Here is a 21,456-nt window from a genome sequence, read left to right as displayed (position 1 = left end):
GTCTTTCGGAGGCCACTCGACCACGTGGAGGACATGCAGACTCCAAACAGAAGGCACTCCAGCTGAGAATCGAACAGCAGAACCTCTTGTTGTGAGGCAACAATGCTACTGCTGTACCACCACAACATTGCATAAGAAAGTATGCCTTTCAATTGTTTTAACTTGTTGGGTCTCTGTCAAAACAGAGAAGAATAAAACTTCATAGTCGTTAAAGAAAGAATAAAAAATATTGTTCCACTAAAATTGCTAAAAACAAAATATGAAAGAAGTATTATTTGTTTCAGTGGAACAACCCCTTGTCCCCTCTCCATCCCATAGCTAAACATACTGGATCATACACTATTTAAATATACTAATGTGACAGTCACACAGCTGTGATGTAAGTAATAAAGTATAGAGTGTGTCCCTGCAATGACTGCCTCCAGTAAAGCTAAACTTCAATAATAATCCCAGTTTGAATAATTCACTCACTAAGAACAAGTAATACCAAACCATAAGACACAAACTACATTTAAAATCTCCCATTAAAAAACCCAGCAAGCACTTAAAGTTCAGCTCAAACAAAAACACTAAAGCTAAACTCCTAACAAATATGGCAGATCAATACAACTTCACAGAAAGTGACACTCTGTACAACAACTTTCATATTACTGGATCCTACAACAACATGTCTACAAAATGACCAACTCGCTAACTTGCTCCTTTGAGCTGATTTTCTTTAACATGTTTTGTTCAAGATTGCCAATTTCCTACTATTCCCTAACTTAATTAGATTATTCCTTCCAAAATTCTCTAACCATCCCTAATGTAGAAGTTGTATCCAGTGAAAAAGTGACTTCACAAAATATCATCATTCAGTGTATTTATTAAAAAGGGACTTTCGCCACCTCTAATACATAATATATGATGTATATGTTTAATGTACCCACGCAATAATATTCAATATTTAATGCAAAAATATGTTGCATGGAGGCTTCACCCTGGCATATCTCTCTCTATATATGTTAACTCCAAGAACACAAAAGAAATGCTAACCCTCTAAATCCGCTGTTTATATAATCTCTGAAAGTACCACTAAATTTCATCTGAGATGGCATAACAATGGAATTAACCAATCTTTTTTTATCCCACTGTCGTCCTTCCTCCAGGTTCACATGGATGGAACTCCTCCAATTTAATGAGCTCTGATGCAATACAGACTCGATAACTCCCATAGTGTATACCATTCACTCATTCATCACATACTTTTTTAACCATCATCTTCTTCTTTCGTCTTTTCCCGGTTAGGAGTTGCCACAGTGGAACTCCGGTCCGCTAATGATTGGCAGTCAATTTTTATGGTGCCGAGTTACCAGCCCGACGACCAGCCTTCAGCGAAGGCATGCCCATTCATGCATGTCTTTCAGAGGCCACTCGACCATGGGGAGGACATGCAGACTCCACACAGAAGGTACTCCAGCCGAGAATCGAACAGGAGAACCTCTTGCTGTGAGGCAACAACGCTACCGCTGTACCACTCATAAAGTAAAATCTTTCACTTCTTCACAATTATATATCATTAGAACATGCTGTAAATTAAATCTTACCACATCATTAGTGGTTTCCACGGATTCTTCAAATTCAACCAATGATTTTGTATTAACTTGCCATAAAATAATAGGTAATTTATACAAATAGAAATGAGAACAAACTTTATAAACTTGTATTTAAAAAAAAAATAATGCCCCAAAACAGTTAGCATAACAAGGTTCGGTAACATTTATATAGTTTTTCCTGCTAACTGGTTATAAATATCATTTTCAAATAAAAATCTGATATTCTTTAAAACTCTCTAATAAACCCACAGTATTAATACATATACTGGAACAATCTGATAAAAGCATTAAACATATGTAATGCAGAAATTGATATGGGGCAGTAGTGTACAAAAACTCCACATCTATCCACAAAAACAGCCACAGATCTTAAAAGCACTATTAGAAGCCTTCTTTCATATTATAGTAATAAAATCTCCTGAGGTCTTCATAGAAGATAAAAGTAAAGAAACAGTTTCTTTTAAACTGTGATTTATATAAATAATGATTCTGTCAGTGAACTATCCATTGTCTGCTACAATAGGCATCAGCGGTACCTTGCAGCTATTTTTAGATAGTTTTGGTCACCAAAAACATTACAATAACAGGTAAAGCCACCATAATAATAATTAGGTAACTGATCTGTTACAACTTCAGGCATAAATCATATAAGAAGCAATTAAACTTTTGTTGTACTTTAATGTTATCAAACTTACAAATATATATATACAAGTTATCACTGTCAGAATAAAACTTCACTTCATGTTTCAGGTCAATACTTTCCTTTAATAAAGTTTACAAGTACAAATACTGTTTATATTCTTGCAATGCCTTTTAAGCAATTTAAAAAAAATCATACTTAGCAATATACAAGGGGATTAATTAATAACATTTTAATTGTTAACAAATGCCTATACCTCTTGAGAGTGCCCCATTTTGAGTCTTAAAAAAAGTCCATGTTTCTCATTGTTCTACACTGCAATGGCCTATAACATTCAATGTGAAGAATTTTTAATGGACATCCATGGAAAATAATACTGAACCATATTAATTAATCAACAGATTTTTTATAAGTATAAAATATTATTTTTAAACACCCAGTGAACTTCCAAGTTTAAGTTGTCAGTAAGCTGTTACTAAATGTTCCACGTTTTTCTTGTTTGTTCCACATTCTTAATATGGAAGGTTAAGAGCTATGCAAATACCTACATTTCTATAATGCTTGACAAATGATTTTCTTATTTGATTTTATAAGATTTTCTCTGTCTCTATTAAATACTTATCTTGGCTCAGCATCACATGATTTTCAGGATCTAGACTTGACTTACCCCTGAAAATATCGCAGCGATGAACTACCTTACCTCACTGGGCCACTACCCATTAATCCACTAAAGCACATCTAAACAAGAAGAATCTTAGTTAAGTGTTTTTATGGAGGAAGTCCCCTTAACATCCTTCAGTATGGGGTTTTGCCCTACAACCCTGATTACACATTACACAAACTTTTGAGTCTGCACCATCTTGGAGTAAATTGAATATATTTATTCTATTTTCTGAGATGGTGCGATCTTTAGGACAGTATGCTTAGAAACTACATGTGTAAGGCTGCATCCCATTATAAAAATAACTTTTTAACCATATTTTTTTTACAAAGTACAGAAAGCATAAGGAATGGCAGGAAAGTAAGGTCAAGCGGTTCACTTACAGTATCCACATCAATAGCCAAAACAAATCTGATTTTTCAACAGCTGTCACTTTAGTGTTCTAAGATATGCTAAAAGTCTCAGTTCGACAGTTTGTTATATACATTATTAATTTCAATTTTTTTTTCAGAAAAAAGAAGTTCAATTTTGGATCACTACTAAAAAGTTCTAAGGTATCATTACCTTCTATTAAACTCTCCCACTAGCTTAGCTTTGATATCAACAAATGACAAAATATTAACATTAAGACTCACTATCCCTGACCTCTCTCAAACATTGTCTGACTTGACAAATATTTTAGCATGTCAGCTTTTATGCTAAACAAGTGTAACTGCTGTTTGTTCTTCTGCACTAGTCTCAAATGCGCATACATACATATCAGTTTCCTAAAATACTACTGTTTATTCATGAATACCTCCTTGGAGTAATCATTTCTGCTTATCTTCTCAAAAATCACAGACTCCATTTGGTGGATTTGTGGCTTTTTTTGTTACTTACTGCTGCTTTATTATTATGAATGTCCTCAAAATGCATGTTGCTGCCGTTACCTTTTTAAGCAGGTATCGTCAAAATGAAACATTATTCACACTGGAACTTTATTATGTGATGGAAACATTTCCTAGTTTGTAGTCCTTATTAGTTCTTTAGTTCTTGAGAACTACATATTTTTTTCTTATAAACATTTTATAATGTTAATATAATCATCTTATAAACATTTTCCTAACAGAAAGAAATTCTTAATATCAGTTTTGTACACAAAGTAATCTAGAAAAGTTCTTAAAACATCATCTAAAGAAGCATTATTTTTGAAAAACAGCAATAATAAAATGCTGAAGTCATGAAATACCAGCATGCTAAGAGCATTATCAGACTGGGAGGAGGAAAATGCCTGAATATCTGTGGAGCAGATGCACAAGAAAATTGTAAAAATGGCAGAATTACTAAGAAAAATGTTCTGACCTAGAACAAATATCACTTGAAGAATAAGGAAACATACCTCTCAGCCTCTTAGTGCGTACACACACACACACACACACACACATATATATATATATATATATATATATATATATCTATATATGTTTACTATCAAAATGTAGAAAATCAAAACAATTTTTCACCTTTTGATCAAATCCATTTTCCAAATTTGGTAATACAAAATTACCAAAATGTCAGAAATGGTAACCATGGAATCGACATTCGAACACCAGAAGTTCCAGTGTCGAAATTCCGTGTTACCAGTAACATTTTTGTGGGGGGGGGGGCGGGCAAGCCCCCCTACAGCTTCCTGCATATTATATATTCCAACTCTGCGATCGCACCACAGTAAAGAAAAGGGTCAATTTCCCAATCCCCACTGTAGTGCAATCAGTTATTAGAATGCTGACTGCATATTGCCAAATGTACATTATCATTTGCTAATGTGCATTCGAACATTTTTCAGAACGGCATTATGGAAATTGGAAAAGATGCATTCAACCATCCCAGTTTCAAATGTATGTATATTTGTTTTGCTTATTATTTTGTTTTACTCTATTTCTATTAAATGCAGTAGCACAATGTCCTGTACCCATTTCATCAGCAAGACCTATCAACCCCCACAGGTTTCAGCAGAAGCATCCCACCATCACCATCAGAAGCATGCAGCATATCTGGGGTCCATCCTGTCCCATTTCTCAAACACTTCCTGCCTTATCTGCATCACCTGCTTCAGTTAGCCCTGCACCAGAAGCTGGTATAGTACACCTATCACCAGAAGCAATGTGAGTGGAGGTGAAGCCTATGTACTCATCAGAAGCTGCAAAAGATATCATAGACAGGAGACTGGATGCCTAAATCATCCAAAAAAAGAACTTGCTCCAGTAACTAACTTGAGCCTCATCCCTGCCAAGCATTGCCTCCATCATTTGAGCCTTGCTAAGTGGTGGGAGTACAGAGGGTAATGAGTAATCTCTCACTGGTTTTCAGCTGTCAGAGATTACAAACACCCAGTCCTATCCCCCATCCTGGGTCCTCACCTCCCTTTTGTGTCCATGCCCAGCCCTGATGGCCATTCAATGTACTCCCATCATTGTCTTGCCTCTGTTTGTCTGATGGCTCCTTTACCATTGTGTTCCCCTTCCCCTGGTGAGTTACTACACACCCAGTCAGTCATGTCTGTCTTCCTCTGCTGCCTAACCTAACCCTCTCATTTCTCCTAATCTCTTCCATAGCTTACCCCTCTCTTCAAAAATATGAAATGTGTAGCTGTCCCACAAAAAAAAGTATTTATTTCCTACCCCACTTCTATCATGCTCATTCTGTTCTATATACCCATTTCCAACCTTTATTCTGGTCAAAAATAGATAAACACACTGCACACAAATGCCCATATAGATCTCCTAATTGCTTATGTTTTTGTGATCATATTCTCATCTAGAGCGTCTTCTGTCTGGAGACATGCGTGAATGGGCGTACCGTCGTTGAAGGTTGCATGTCAGGGCTGGCAACTCGGCATGTAAAAATCTACTGCCAATCATTAGCGGACCGGAGTTCCGCTGTGGTGACCCCTAACCAGGAAAAGCTGAAAGACACAACAACATTGTGCTATGGGTCACGTTAATGGCCATGTTTACACAAAGAATGGTACAGTTCGTTGAACATCTATAGTAGATTGGCCGTGGCTGCCTTCGGTTGTGCAAATGAGTTTATCATTTTTGCAAATGTGTGCAAATACGAAACAATGTACAGCTCATACATTTATTACAACTGTTTCCATGGCTTGGATTGTGAATTAAGCAATTTGTACAGTGCCAGTGAGCAGTGTGGAGAGTTCATATCCCTACACATACTTTTGACGTTTTTGCTTCTATTCTGTCAGTGTGTAACAGTCGACTACTGTATACTTCATTGACACCTTCAGTTTGAAAGTTTCTGTGGCTCAGCTTGCATGTTAAAGGAGAACTCAACCCAAAAGTTAATTTTTTTCTTTCCAAAAAGTGATTTTCCTTCCCTGTAATCCAATACTAAACACTTCACATACAGAAAAAAAACATAATGTTTTTCCTGCGTTTGGCTCATCTGTTGCATCGCAAAGGCTTTTCCCAGCTACAGAGCCATTAAGAAAACAATGCCTCTTAAACAATGGTATTTAAATGTGCCTTATCAGTTGCACATTGCCAGCATCACACCTCAGATAAACAGTGTAACCTGAAGTCTGAACAAAGGCAGGGCTTTCAAGCTTAGTTTTCAGATGCAAATGTCATTCCCTGTAATAAAACTCACTGTAAGAAAGAAAAAGCAGATATGCTCATCTAACTCTTCTTACTTTCTGTCAGTATTTAATTTTGCACTTTTTCTACTGTGTAATTTCTGTAAAAGTACATGTTCTTCTGGAGCAATGGAAAGAAGATTAACAAAGACTTTAATTCTAGCTGCAATATATAAAACTATGAATGCAAAACAAACCATCTCAGCCCAAGTAACACCTATTAACAGTGTTGCCACCATCCTTCGTGGACAAGACAGAAGTAAAGCCACACCCCTCCGTCACCAGTAACCCCGCCCACCCCACCCCTCTCCCGCCCACATTCTGCCCATTTTGTGATGTTGCGATGACATCACTCAGCGGGAACGCCCTCTTTTTTCATTCCTGCTGCCTGCTTTCGGCTGATTTACTATGCTTTTCTGTAAAAAAAGCATAGCAAATCAGCCGAATTACAAACTCTAATAGTCTGTTTCCTTTTTGAAACAGAATACTGGAGTTTGTACAGTTTTTTCCGGACTACCAAGGAATAGGGTTGCCACCTTGCTTCACGGCTAAAACCGGAGCAAAGCCACGCCCATCGCGTCACCAGTAACCCCGCCCACCCCAACCCCCTCTCCCGCCAACATACCTTCTATTTTGTGATGTCACGACAGCATCACTCAACGGGAACGCCCTCTTTTTCGCTCCTCGCGCTTGCTGGCTGATTTACTATGCTTTTCTGTAAAAAAAGCATAGTAAATCAGCCGATTTACAAACTCCGATAGTCTGTTTCCTTTTTGAAACAGAATACCGGAGTTTGTACAGTGTTTTCCGGACTACCGGAGAATCAGTTTGATTTCCTGATAGTCCGGAAAAAAAACAGAGGGGTGGCAAGCCTACCAGGGAATCAGTTTGATTTTTGGATAGTCCGTGATAGTCCGGAAAAAAAACAGAGGGGTGGCAACCTTACCTGTTAAATCACATGGGTCAGATTTCTCACACTTGATCACTGAGCTACAGTTGTTACTTTGAACACAATTAACTCGGCTCATTTTGAAGCCCGTCATTAAAACATTCCTTAAAATGCTGCAACAGAGATGGCTAGTTACTAAAAAGCAAAGTAATTAAAAATGAGGATTGATGAAAAGTAGGCAGTCACAGCACTTTTGTAAACTAATGAGAGAGAAAAAGCACAGCAAATGATCCCCTCATCATAAGGATTTCTTTCTGTCCCTCTAACATGACATCAGGAAGGTGAATCCATTGACTGTAAAACAAAATAATACTCAAACACTAAAGGTGGAGGAGTGTCCATATTCACCAAGGATATTCACACCACCAGGTTACTTGCCCAACACAATGCGTCTGAAATTTTCCAGGTGCAACTAACTCTAGGTAAGATTGCAATCCAAATTGTAGCTTGCTACAGATCCACCACCATGCCCCAAGATTCTCACTACACCTTTCTAAACATACTGGAAAATATTAATATACAACCAAACACCCTAATACTGGGTGATTTCAACTACCCTGCCATTAAATGGGAAAACTACTCATGTACCAACACCTTTGCCCCGTGGTTCTTGGAATTCATAAATTCCAATGCCCTGGATCAACTAATCCATAGCCCCACCAGGGGCCCCAATATCCTAGACCTGGTCATTACCAACATGGGAAATCGATGCTCCACACCTATGGTCACCCCCTCGTTGGTCAGATCAGATCATAAGCTAATCACCCTTAACATCCACATCCCACCCCCACCCCCCCATTAAGGAAACCTCTATAAAAACTTCTCCAAAGCCAACTTCATGCTACTCAAGTCAGAAGTTACAAACTTCATGACACCCAAGCAGACGGGAACTGAAAGTTCGAATGCTGAGTCCTACACTAAGGCACTGTATGAGCACATCCACTCATGCATGAATCGTGCCATCCCAAACAGAACCACGATGCTCTCCTCCAAAAAAAGGAAGCCAATCTGGTGGTCCCCTGCCATAACCAAACTTTACAACAAAAGGAAGAAACTGTTGCAGAAAAGAGGAAAATCCCAGGATGCAAAAAACTCCCTTACCAGCCTCAGTAAGAAGCTGAGATCCCTCATAAAATCCACCAAAGCTAGTTATGAAAATAAAATTGCCAAAGATTCCAAAGACCACCACAAGGCATTCTATAACTATGTCAAGAATCTAAATGACAATGCTCAGATCTGCTCTGAACTACAACAGAATGGCATTACATATACTGATCCCAAGGATATTGCCAATATCCTGGCAGATCAATTCAGTGCCAACTTCACCACCCCCCCCCACCTCCTAAATGGCCCATCTCAATACTGGAAGATTGTCAAATTCCGGTAATAATGGCCACACAGGTAAAAAATGCACTCTTCAAAGCTAAGAATACAGCATCCATGGGAACAGATGACATCCCGGGCTGTGTACTACATGAACTACAAAATGAACTGGCACCTCACCTAAGTGTCATGTTTAATCATACCCTCACCTCAGGCTTCATGCCAACTGAGTGGCGCACAGCTACAGTTATCCCACTCCACGAGGGGGGATCCACCTTGGATCCAGGGAACTACCGCCCCATCAGTCTGACGAGCCTGATCTGCAAGGCCATGGAACATATTATCATGGAACTTATAAACAAAGACATTGGCAACCTTAAAACACTAGACCCTACCCAGTTTGGGTTCGTGAAGGGCTTGTCTCCTGAACCTGATTGACTTATTCTAATCAGTCTCCAGAGCCATGGACGAGGGTAAGGCAGTCCACACAGCCTATATGGACCTTGCCAAAGCCTTTGACACCATCCCCTACTCTGGAATCATGGATAAACTTACTAAGCTGGGCATTAATCCCTACATCACTCAATGGGTTGCCAGATGGCTTACTGACAGTACCCACACTGTAAAAGTAGCTGACTCCAAATCCAGCTCCAGACAAGTGGAGTACCTCAGGGTTCAGTCCTGGGACCTCTCTTGTTTGGCATCTACTTCTCTGAAGTGCAGGCCAACACTAAGGGACTCTGGCTAACAAAGTTCGCAGATGACTGCAAACTGGGAGCCATTACTGAATCTCCAAATGATGTTGATACTCTACAAAAGGGTCTTACAGAAACAGATGCTTGGTGCCAGAGCCATGGGCTCAAGCTCAATGCCAAGAAATGTATAGTTATCCCCTTTGGGAAAAAACATGTACCCGTGAATTACCACATAGATGGCAGTACACTAAACACCGAAAGTGTGATAAGAGACTTAGGGATACAGGTGGACAGTGGTCTCACCTTCAATAACTACATCGCCACAACAGTCAGGAAATCCTTCTATGTGGCACACCTCATCACTAAGGGCTTTTCATCCAGAAAAAAGGTCATTGTTCCACTGTACTCATCCCTCATTAGATCCTTTATAGAATACAACACCCCATTTGGTATGTACCTCTCAAGACATCTGTAACAACTGGAAAGGCCGCAGAAATACCTCACTAAAAGAATCACAGGCCTAAAGCAGATGCCCTATGCTGACCGCCTTAAAAAACTCCAGCTATACTCTGTCGCATATTGTCTTCTCCAAGGCGATCTCTGCTTAACATACAAGGCCATGTCAAACCCAGAGCTGTTGGACATGCTACACTTAAAGAAATCCCAATCCTCAGAGCCACACGCTCCAGGGATCTAAACCTTGTCATCACAATAAACAAAACATGCTGGAGGGATAGGTTCCTGACCCAGAGACTCCCCAGACTCTGGAATAGACTGCCCGTACAGGTCAAGCAGAGTGCCTCCTTGGCCCTCTTCAAAACGAACCTTGACGATTGGATGGGAGAAAGGAAATTCACCCCAGGGATCATGTCAGTCGCCCTGCTAGACAGGAGTCCAGGGAAGTAAATAGTGTGGGAAGAAATAGCCAGGGAATTGTTATGGCTAGGCTTCTATAGGCCCTAGGGCCAATAGCCTAGTAACAACCTATGAACCATGGCAGCCTCCTTCAGACCATTTTGGGGTATAACAAATTAGAAAATAACAGTAACCATTTACTTTGATACAGAGACATTGGCAGTGTAGAAAAGTTCAAGATTTGATAAAAGACATATTTTTTTCAGTTTTGGGGTGTGGTTTTCCTTTAAGTAATTGGTAGAATGTCAGTGAAGAGGGTACAGGGTTCAAATCTTCTCAGGGCTGTGTTTTTTTTGGGATTCCATTTTGTAAATGTGTAAGAATTACCTGTTATTTGGTTCAGCATGGCAGCTGATGTGGCTCAACTTGTAACTGAAGTGCTTAGCAGAATGTCAGTGAAGTGGATAATGACTGTATTTGCATAGTTTTATTTTTTGTAATGACATTTGCATCATAGTACAGGTACAGTGATCAAACTCTGCTAGAGGCATAGGCTCCAGACCTCTCAACCAATTGGGGACAAATTTCAAAAGAATCAGGGACAAGTCAAGAAAAAATCAGGGACAATCAGGGACAGTTTTAAAATATTAGTGCTATTAACTTGAAACATTGACAGAATCAGAGCATATGAATTAATACACATTTTCTGAAGTAAAAGAAGTTTATAACTCTTAATTATTGTCATTATTCATTAAGTGTAATTCACCACCTTTCCTCCAACAGTCAATAGTTTTAGGAGGGATTAAGAGGGACAGAGTTAAAATTTGCGTCAAAATCAGGGACAGTTGAGAGGTGCATAGCTGGTTTCAGTAAATACATCTTTTTACTTTCTATACCTCACTTCTCCTGTGTGTTTTTCACATTTTCTCTTCAACCAACCATTTATCAAAATCATAACAATAATGCATAAAAAGGAAACAAAAAAGTACATTTGCAAGTGCAACATTAAAATGTACACATCTGACCTGTGTCTGAGAAAGAATTTCATTTAAAATTAATAGAAAAAAAGTGGAGATGAGAGGAGTGCCCCAGTCCACACTGTTTGTGCAATAAAGTCAAATGAGATACAAAAAGAAAAAAACTGATGTCACTTAGTAAACATTATACTATTGATTAGCAGTGGCCCCTGCATGAAGCTATCTCCCTAACATTTGACAAAACCTAAGAATTAATTCCAAGTTTTGTGTTTCTTGTAATAATACCAATAATTCTTTAATAAAGGGCTCTGCTGCTGTGTTCCACCCATGTGTGATACACATTTTACTTAACAACATGATAAAGTTCAAGGCAGAAATATCTATCCTAGAGAGATATTGAAGGCCTATTGTTCTTAGGAGAAACAACTGCAACAAAAAGTTGCACCCTCCCAGGCCATATCCGATGCAAGATTTTTGTAGCTCTCCCTTGAAGGCTTCAGGTTTAGGGGAGGGCAAAAACACATGTTTTGGATGGCGCAGTGGTAGCATTGTCGCCTCACAGCAAGAGGTTCTCCGGTTCAATTCTTGGCTGGAGTACCTTCTGTGTGGAGTCTGCATGTCCTCCCTGCATTCGTCTGGTTTTCCTCTGGGTACTCCGGTTTCCTCAGATGTTACAAAGACGGGTGTCTGGAGTGTTTCTCCTTGGGCCTCTGCTGAAAATTGGCTTCATTCCAAGTCAGACGTTCCCGGTTAACAAATGTTAAATAAACACATAAATAAATAAAATGTATCCAACTCACAACCATTTGTCCACCACGCCTTCAGCAAAGTGGAGAAGGTGGAACAACCTCTTCAGTCAAGCAAGGGTACAGATTTTTAAAATGGTACTGTCAGCCAAGAAGTACTTCAGTTTGCTATCTGTCTATGTCTCATACTCCTCTCTCTACTGTCTTCTGCATCCCTGGATTTGTCACCATATCCCTTTGTGGGTAGGTCTATTATATACATGTTTCTGTGGCCCTACTATTGGCTCTACTATCTCACCTTATGCATACATCCCTTAAATCCTTGTACAACAAATGTGTCTTCATATGCACATCTTTGAATTACAAAAAGAGATCTGCAATACTGATTGTACAGTTTCATGCCAATTACTCTACAGGCTCATGCTCATGGCATGTGTACTACAGTTTTCATACTTAAGTGCACTCACAAATTGGTCCAATATGAACGTCTCATTAGTCCCTACTGTGGCTGGAAGGAGGGGATGCTCACTGTGCACACTTGCCTGGCTGTATGCATTATTAATCAACATAGGAGGTTACTAGGCTAATGACTCTGGGGCCCTTACAAGCCTAGCCAAGACTTCATCCCCAAAATAGAAAACCTTAGTCAGCACCTGTTGCCCCTGTCAATGAGGGACACAGGTGGAACCCCTGGGACAAATTTGTGGTTTCCCATACACTCATCAAGGTTGTGCTTGAAGAGGGTCAGTGAGGTACCTGTTTGATCTATATGGAAAGTCTATTCCAGAGACTGGGCAGCCTCTGGGAGACAAACCTGTCTATTCATCAGGTTTTGTTAATGTTGCATATTAGATTTAGGCCTATTGAGCGGGTAATGCACAAGGAGTTAGACTTACAGATATGGAGCATCTCTAGGTGGGCAGGGTCCAAGATTGCCATGTTGGCACGGCACAGAATCAGCCTCAGGATTCATTGCACACAAATTAGTAAACAGTGCTAACTTGGTCCTGATTGTGGATTTGACATTTCTGAATCTCCAGGAAAATTGCCAGCTGAAAAACGAGCACGGCTGTTAGAATACACATGTGACACAATGAGATATTACAAGTGGATGAGTTCTAGGTCACATGGGACTAACAATCTTTTATTCAAGTTTTTTTTTTTTTTTTAATTCCTCTGAAGTTTACAGTGGTTAATATGCTTCATAGTACTGAATGAATTGAAGACTGCACATTTGCATGCAAGTTACTTGCTGGACTTCTCCCCATATATAATGCTCAATCTGCAACAAGCACACATAGGTGAACAAAAGTTTGTCATTATGTTTTTGAAAATAACTTATTCTTTCTTGCATAATAAGCAATAAATTAGTAATAAAGCAAACTTTGCCTTACAGAATTTTTGCAAGGTCATATATAGGTACATTAAAAAATAATCTGCATTAATAATAACCCCTGTGGCACCTCCCTGTCATCCATTTGACTGAATGAACTCCATTTGCTATAAACACCTGCATAATTTATTTAATTAATTTATTTTGTCTTTAACTGGAATAGTCCAGCTGGGTTTAGCATGAACCCCTTTTCAGAGAAAGTCCTGGGAGAAAAACTCCATATATTGTACAATCATTAAAACAGTCATGAAAGCTTAAGAAAAAAAAAATAAAATAAATAATTACTTACATTATAGGTATTACATGAAAGGGTCTATATTAGAACATCAAATATTTAACAGTTCGAATCACTAAAGGTTGACCTTTAGTGATCGAACTGTTAAAACATCGAATGTTCAGAAAAAAAATAAAAACAACAAAAAAAAAATCTAAATGGTGAGGGCAGGGGGGGGCAAGCACCCCACACGCCCCGGTACTTAAATATACCAACTCCGAGACCGCACTATGTTGAAGTAAATGGAAATCTCCCCTTACAGACATTTCCATTTACTTGTTTGATGTTCGGCAGTTTCGCTATTCTTGTGTCAACCATGTCAGATTCGACATTGTCGGCTTTCGAGAATCTAATATAGACTCACAAGAAAGAGGTTAAGCAAAAACAAGTCCAACGTTATATGCAGTACAAGAATCGACATCTACATGTGCATCATGTACAAATAAGGAGGAGATATTTATACAGAGAAACAGTTTACAAGCAGCAATGAGTTTACACATAGGAATACATTAGTCTCAGGGTGTAGGCCGCTGTGGTGCAGCTGTTAGCATTGTCGCCTCACAGCAAGAGGTACTCCCATTCGATTCTCAGCTGGAGTGCCTTCTGTGTGGAGTCTGCATGTCCTCCCTGTGGTTGAGTGACGTTAAAGACATGCAGGTAGGTGCGGGTGTGAATGGGCATGCCTTCTTTGAAGGTTGGGCGTCGGACTGGCAACTCGGCATCATAAAAATCCATTGCCAATCATGAGTGGACCGTAGTTCTGCTGTGGTGAACCCTAACCAGGAAAAGCCGAAAGACTTTAATACATTAGTCTCAGTATAGGCCCTCGGTGGTAGTAAAAATCATTTTTTGTGAAAATTTACCTCTAAAAGAAGAGAAAAAATTTACTTGGGAAGATAGCAATATTAGAAAAGATGTTGTTGAGTGAGCATCGGGAGAAATTACTATAATGAGAAAACAGAAGTGAAGAAAGGAGAACAGCAAGGATTGTTTTCGAGAAAGGAAGAAATAAAATATACTGGCATTTTGGCAGTCAGCCCGGTGAGATGCAGGAGCAGATCCACTCTTCTCTCAGGTGACATTTTAATTGTTTTTTGATGGAATTTACATTGTAGTGCTAAAGCGATGGAGTTCCACACTTGTGAAATTTACTTTGAGTATAGGCAGTCCCCTGCAGAATTGTAAAATTTAGCTATAATGTCTAGCCAGTATCTTACCAGTGTTGTTACCACCCTAGAACCAACTTCAAATCTATCTAATTTGCTCAACAACCTTTTATGTGGTATGCTGAATGTTTTGCTAAAGTTTAAGCAGACTGCATCTACCACACTTTTCTAACAGTGGCAACGCATTAGAGGTGCCTGATGCATGCTTCATTTTTTGAATTTAGTTTTCTTTGCTCTTGTGTTCCAAAGATTTCCAGAGTAAATCCATTCCTTCAGAAATGGCTTCTCCATTCTCCCTACATGTTGGTTAACAGACAAACTAACAAACGCCAAATACTGTCTTGCTCCCACTCTTAAGGGTTGGGAGGGTGGCCTAATGGTTAAGGTGTTTGCCTTACAAACACAAAGTGCTGGGTTTGAGTCTCACAAGGGATAACTGGCTATGCTTAAAATGGCCAGCAAGGACAGTTTGTCTAGTACTAATCTATGAACCCATCTATGAACCTAAAACCACATAACTTCCTTTTATCATGGGCATTATTGTTCTCTTATTGGCTTTATTTAAAAGGCTACACAGCAGTATTATCACTTCTCTAACAACCTTCTCCACATCAGTCTCATGTATGTTTACTAGGCTAACAACCACAAGGGTCTTTTTAAGCCTAGCCATGCATCCCAAATTAATAATAAATCAGACTCCTGTGTCTCTGTAAAAGATATTTTTTCTTTAACAGGAAGACTTTAATACTCTTAAAAATAGCATTAATCACACTAAATGTTTGTCAGAGCTAACAATTCTTGATATTATGGCTTCACCAGACAGAAGGCATGTGTGGCCTTTATATATTTATACTTATGGCAGACTTTCTGAGGGGTTGATATTAACTCTAAAATTAATAACAATACTGTAGCAACCTTGCTAACCACTTCATCTTTCGGCTGCTCCCGTTAGGGGTCACCACAGCAGATCAACTGTTTCCATTTCCTCCTGTCCTCTGCATCTTGTTCTGTCACACCAACCACCTGCATATCCACTCTCACCACATCCATAAACCTTATCTTAGGCCTTCCTCTTTTCCTGTTACCTGGCAGCTTCATCCTTAGCATCTTTTTCCCAATATACTCTGCATCCCTCCTCAGCACATGTCCAAACCAACGTAATCTTGCCTCTCTGGCTTTGTCTCCAAACCTTCCAACCTGGACTGACCCTCTAATATACTTATTCCTAATCCTGTCCATCCTTGTCACACCCAGTGCAAATCTTAACATCTTCAACTCTGCCATATCAAGCTCTGACTCCTGCCTTTTTGTCAGTGCCACTGTCTCCAACCCGTATAACATAGCTGGTCTCACTACCCTCTTGTAGACCTTCCCTTTCACTCTTACTGGTACTCGTCTGTCACAAATTACTCCTGACACTCTTCTCCACCCACTCCATCCTGCCTGTACTCTCTTATTCACCTCTCTTCCATACTCACCATTACTCTGAACTGTTGATCCCAAGTACTTAAACTCATTCACCTTTGCCACCTCTACTCCTTGCATCTTCACCATTCCTCTATCCTTCCTATCATTCACACACATATATTCTGTCTTAGTCCTGCTGACCTTCATTCCTCTTCTCTCTAGAGCATATATCCACCTCTACAGGGTCTCCTCCACCTGTTCCCTTATCTCACTACAGATCACAATGTCATCTGCAAACATCATAGTCCACGGGGACTCCTGTCTGATCTCGTCTGTCAACCTGTCCATCACCATTGCAAATAAGAAAGGGCTCAGAGCTGATCCTTGATGTAATCCCACCTCCACCTTAAACGCATCCATCACTCCCACCGCAGACCTCACCGCTGTCACACTACCCTCGTACATATCTTGTACCACTCTTACATACTTCTCTGACACTCCCGACTTCCTCATACAATACCACAACTCATCTCTAGGCATCCTGTCATATGCTTTCTCTAATCCACAAAGACACAATGCAACTCCTGACTTTCTCTGTACTTCTCCATCAACACTCTCAGAGCAAACATCGCATCTGTAGTGCTCTTTCCTGGCATGAAACCATACTGCTGATCACTAATCATTACCACCCTTCTTAACCTAGCTTCCACTACTCTTTCCCATAACTTCATGCTGTGACTGATCAGTTTAATCCCTCTGTAGTTACTACAGCTCTGCACATCACCCTTATTCTTAAAAATCGGTACCAAAATACTTTTTCTCCATTCCTCAGGCATCCACTCACTTTCCAAGATTTCATTAAGCATCCTTGCTAACCACAATATGACAGGTTTCTAGCACTTATCCAACACAGAAAACAGAAAAGAATTTGAAGCAAACTGCCTATGCCATAGACAAGAGCAGCAACCCATGACTTTAAAGTGGCAGGATGAAATGAAAATGGCTTGAAAAAGCAAGCACTTTAATAAGGTTATATCAGCTGCAAACATCTCATTACACATATAGTATGAAATTACCAGATTCAAAGTATCAAGATACTGTATATATCTTTTAATAAACTTGTATTAATTTTTGTCACTGTAGTAGACCATGTAACATGTGCAATGGAATATCTAGGAAAGTGTAATGACCTATTACTCCTTATATCTGTCTAGTTCCATTTTTGCTGTATATTATTTCAATTAAATTTACTGTAAGAAAAGGACCTTAATATTGGGATGATACAACTATTCCATGATATATAAAGTAATATAACTATTTCACTAATTTAAATTTATTTTTGCAGCTATTTTTGAAGTTCTTCTTAAAGAAGGATTTACTGGCATACCTCTCCCCTATCTCTGATTTTGCAGAATATCCTTGATTTTGCATTGTCCCACATTAAATGCTTGATTTCTTGGTAAATTATTGAGGATTAAATAAATAATACAAGAGTTTCATACTTACTAAATAGAAAAAGCATATTGATGCACAACATGATGTTTTATTAAATTACAGTGATATGTAGAAATTGTTCCTGATTTCGGGCTTTTCTCGGCCCAATATTTTTCGATTTATGCAATATTGTTGAGGAAAGAAGTTATGAGGTATACTATTGCAATATAATAGCACAATAAGATTCAACCAAGTACTTCTATTGGGTCTATATTAGATGCACAAAAAGACTTTAGCGTGAACGCTCAAATGAGCGAAAATGCCGGGAATTGAAACCATGACTGTGGGGTCATGTTACAGTGAGGCATGGGATATTTGCCCTTTCCTCACTGTAGTGCGACCTCGGAGGTAGAATATATATTTAGTGGGGGGGGGGCACAGCCCCCCAAAATAGCAATTTCGATTACCGGCATTTTCGCTCATGTGAGTGTTTGCGGTAAAGTCTTTTTGATTTTATAATATAGACCCCTTCTATTCTGCATCACTCAATAATATTGTGCATCTAAAGTTCATATGCCATAACATTTCACCATACCTCTCAATCTTTTAATGCAAGAAATCTGGACAAAGCCTGACAAAATGAGGGGACAAAGGCCCAAAAATATGGACAGATTTTAGATATTACTCTTACAAAAGAAAGTCACTAGAGTAATGGTTTGTGTCAACGTACATTTTCTGAAGGATTTGAAGTCTGAAACTCAGATGTATGTCATTATTTACTGACTTCATTTCTCAACATCCCAGTGATTTGCCAGTACACCACAAATTTTATGAGAAATAGTCCAAAAGCAAGAGGCAAAAATCTGGACATCCTGAGAAAATCTGGACCATTGACAGGTATGCATCTCACTCAGTATGTTGTCACCCTTGCTGAATGGGGAGACATTGTGTAACTCAAAGCTTTGTTACATATTCCTATTCTACAACATAACAGGTCCTAAACTGGGGCAATAGGAACAGCAAGATTTTTCATCAGTTTATTTGGACCAGAACAGAAAAAAAAGTCTGAATCGTGGATAAGAGTTACTGCTTTTCAGTTAGCCCAAATTCACACATTTCTCATAAAAAATGAGACTGTATCTGATGGGCCAAACCTTCAACTCAAACGATATATATATAAGTCAATTGTCTTTAATTTAATGTCAGAATTAAGCTGGTTGGAGAATTGCAATTCTTTCTACTATTCGATAGTAAAACATTTTTTTTCCACAGACTGAGAAAACATACAAAATATTGTTCCTAACAAAGTATTTTTAATGCAGTTCACCTGTCCAAATTCCTGTGCCCTGCAAAAAGTGAGATAAGATAATTATGTCACTGTCTTCATGTCAAATTATAAAAAGTAGGTGGATGGGTCCTCATTACACAGATGCTTCTATATAGTAATTGAACATCTGTAAATTGATTCCTTGAGCCTAAGTAAATTATATATATATATATATATATATATATATATACATATATGTATATATACATACATACATACATGAATGCTCTTCTCTTCTTTAATGTTTTCCTACTAACATAAACTTTTTAGCAAATATTACTTAAGACTATCAAATAATTTGTGAACCTGAGACCATCATTATATGATTTGCCTTTCCCATCTTTAAAATGGAAGTGTCAGAGATCATTTACCTGAAGTATTTCATGGCTGTTAACAATTTAAGGAACTTTCAATGGTCTGCACTGCTATCCCATATCCTTCTTGTAATACCTTTTTTAAAAGTCAAAGGTGTGTGTGTGTGTGTGTGGGGGTTACACAAAATACTTAATCACCATTTTATTGTTAGAAATTAGACTTTGCTCCCTGTGAAATTAGCTTTCAGTGTCTTACCTCCATTTCTACTTCTAACAATAATTATATATGTAAATATGAATTCTTAACCAATGTCAGTTTATTTTAAAGCAGACATTACAATATTGCAAGCTACTTATATTTTATGAAATAAAACTTGTGATCCAGAGTTTCCTTTAATATTTTAAACTACTAGCAATCTAGCAATTGAGTCCAACTTTAAAAGTGAATTATTACTTTGATTTTATCTGAATATTTTTTTTAATATTTATTAATTAGACGTTTGAACAGAGATGCAGTTGCCTGCTTCTTCATACTGTGTGAATGTGGCAATACAAGTACTCAAAACTACGTAACTGGTTATTGTTAGATGATTTTTTTCTGATATCACGCAATAAATCATAATTCTCCTGAAATATGCAACAGTCAGGGACTGCTCAGATAAGTTTATAACACTGTTAACTGCTCACACTTAACACTATCAGACAAACAAAAAGCTACCTCTTTCTAGTTTTTCACTATGGATATGGCAGGAAAGTGGACTACCTGAGTTCTGCTAAAACAAATAACACAAATTCTCACATTTAGACTGACCACCGATTCTGAAAAGCATCTGTTACACATGCAATCAGAAAGTTGCTTTATACAATGCACTCTATATCTGTAACCCATTTTATTTACAGAAATTAATGGATGATAAAACCATTATAGTTTAAGAAAGTCAGCCCTAAAGTCGTATGTAGAACACCTACATCATCTGCATAGAATACTGGAGTTTTAACACTGTTATTATCATAAGCAGTTGTTTTGCAAAGCAAATAAAATAGAAGTGCTTCATAAACAAAGCAAAACTTCTCACTATTAAAATTAAATAATTAAACAATGCTAATTAGATAAAGGAACACTAAGTTTTGCACATTATGGTTCCCCATGGAAAATATTTGGTGACTAATGCAATTTTATGTTTAGCACAGAAAAGTGTAATAGACTGAGTCACAAATAAAGTCATGTGATTAAAAGTGTGAAACATCTTCCAACAGCTAGCTTTCAAGTGGTAAATGATGTCAACATAATCTAACAGTGAACTTACTGCATTTATTACCTGACAAGAGGTGGCGAAAAACTCTGCACTAGCTCTTTAAACCTACAGCACATGTGTTGAGGCAAAAACTGAGAAAGATCTAATGACTGTAACCACTGGTTCGTCTTCTTAGGTATTGCATTTGACAGAGTCATGACTCAATTAAACTAAATCTGCAAACTGAAATCAAAACTGCTGCACCTAAGAAGTAAAGCATGTAGCATGTACCCACAGTAAAATCTGTACACAGAGAAACAATGCCAAAAGTTTAAGTTCTTCTGGGCATTATGGTTCAGAAATTATAAATCAGCATACCTGACAGTAAAGCAGGTCATTTGCATAAGCTGATTCGCAATTAACAGTGACCTAGGTTAATGAAAAACTATGCTCTTCTGTTTTTAGCTTTCTTGCTGTCTCGATTGTATCATTTAAAGAAAAGAAAAGAAGTAGAATAAAATAATTTTCTTATCTGTAATTCACTTTGTTAACTGCACTTCATGCACAAGTTGAAAATCCAAAATAATGTTTGACTACAATGCTATTTAAAATGTTTCTTAAAGGAAATACAGGCAAGGTAGCTTTCATCGAATGTCAAACAGCACCAGGGAAATAAACGTCATCTGTATTAAAAAAAATACTATGAATGGATGAATGGTAAATAAAGTGAAAAAACTCTTGCCACTTCCACAAGATAAAGAAAAAAAAACTTTTTCATGTTGATCCTATGGTATTGTTACAAACAGGGTACTATATCCTTTAATCTTGTTGAGC

The 21,456-nt window shown here is 38.2% G+C and overlaps 1 protein-coding gene across 5 annotated transcripts in view; it reads right to left on the bottom strand.

Annotated features, from left to right (window-relative positions):
- RAP1GAP2 (RAP1 GTPase activating protein 2) overlaps positions 1–21,456 on the bottom strand; it is a 2,340,619-nt gene that overhangs the window by 1,322,478 nt on the left and 996,685 nt on the right. The window lies entirely within an intron of this gene.

Source organism: Protopterus annectens, chromosome 13.part0, assembly GCF_019279795.1.
Source record: "Protopterus annectens isolate FY-2018-M chromosome 13.part0, PAN1.0, whole genome shotgun sequence".
Lineage (NCBI taxonomy): Eukaryota > Metazoa > Chordata > Ceratodontiformes > Protopteridae > Protopterus > Protopterus annectens.
Note: the sequence above shows the minus strand (reverse complement) of the source record. Positions and strands in the feature narration are given on the sequence as shown.